This window comes from Colobus angolensis, unplaced genomic scaffold (assembly GCF_000951035.1).
Source record: "Colobus angolensis palliatus isolate OR3802 unplaced genomic scaffold, Cang.pa_1.0 Scaffold84, whole genome shotgun sequence".
Classification (NCBI taxonomy): Eukaryota; Metazoa; Chordata; class Mammalia; order Primates; family Cercopithecidae; genus Colobus; species Colobus angolensis.
Window position 1 is genome coordinate 246,508 of NW_012122265.1, and position 1,363 is coordinate 247,870.

At 63.8% G+C, this 1,363-nt stretch overlaps 1 protein-coding gene across 2 annotated transcripts in view; it reads right to left on the minus strand.

The window, feature by feature from the left end:
• SIGIRR (single immunoglobulin and toll-interleukin 1 receptor (TIR) domain) overlaps positions 1-1,363 on the minus strand; it is a 15,754-nt gene that overhangs the window by 13,561 nt on the left and 830 nt on the right. The window lies entirely within an intron of this gene.

Below are 1,363 nucleotides of genomic sequence, written 5' to 3' on the forward strand. Positions count from 1 at the left end.
TGTGTGTGTGTGTGTGTGGTGTGTGTGTTGTGGGGGGGGTGCCCAAAGGGGCAAGTTCCAGGGGTAATGGGTGGGGGGTCTTCCAGCCAGAAGACCCCAGCCAGGGCCATCCTGCGCACACACAAGGAGGACTGAGGACCGTGCAGCAAGCCTCCCAGACGCCACGAGGACCCACACTCAGGAGCCAAGGGACCAGCCGGTTTGCTCTCCGGTGTGTCTCTGACCTCTGGCCCTGGGGAACAGGGGCCTTCAGAAACTCCCAGTCAACAATGGGGCTTTGGCAGAGCTCTTCAGCCCTCTCCCGGTCCCTCTTCCAGGCATGGCTCCCCCCATGGGTGAGCAGTTGCAAGGGCTATGGCATCTTGCGGACCTTCCCTTAAGGCTGGCGTGGGAGGGCAGCGCCCCCTTTTCCAGATAAGGAGCAAACACAGGTGGCTGAGGATCCTGGCTCAAAGCAGGTGAGGGGCAGACGGCATCTCCTGTTGTCACCACACTGACACCCCCCAGGTTGACCTGGGACTCAGGACCTAGTGACCAGTAGCTCGTAGTGCCCACAGAATCAGACAAGGGTCTCCTTTGGCCCCTGGCCCTGCCCTCAGCCACATGGGGGCAGGGCTTCATCATGAAGGGGCTGCCCTCCAGCCTCCTGGCCCTGGCTAAGCAGCCTCACAGCAGTAGGCTTTCTCCACCTACTTACCAGAGTCCCAGCCCTGCTAGGACCCTCCTGTGTCCGGGCACTCAGCCTTGGGTGATGGTGGGCCTTGGGCTCAGGATCGTAAAGAGCTGGATGGGACAGCATCCCTTCCCCCACAGAGCCTGGTACCAGCCCCTCCTTGAAGTGGGCCCTTGGAAGCCCCTCAAGAAGGTTCTCCCCACACTGCAGGTCAGGAAGCAGGCACAGCAGAGGCCAGGGCACCCCCGCAGGAAGTGGGAGCAGGGCCTCCAGCATAGGCCCCGGGGTCAGCCGCCAACTCTGAAGCCCGGGCTGGGCGGCTGCTCTGTGCACTCGGTCTCCGCGTCACCATCTCTCAGGGCTGGCTTGAGGTGACTTGGCACCTCCTCCTTCCCTCTCTCTGCTAAAGTCCTCCACTCCGGAGCCCCCAAGTCCACCGTCCAGGGTGAGCATGAAAACCCACAAAGTCTCCGAATCTCGCCCGCACAGCTCTTTCGAGGCGCCCAGAATCTCAGTCCAAGCCTGGCCCTGGTCGCCTCGCACTGCCCACCGCACTCTGCTGGGCACCCTGAGGTCCTTAGGAAGCGCCAGCTCCTCCCGCCCTCAGACCCAGCCAGCGCCCTCGGTGCGCGGCCGCCCCTGCCCGGTGGATTCGGTGCTCAGCACCCAGCAGCCGGCGGGCGACTCCCG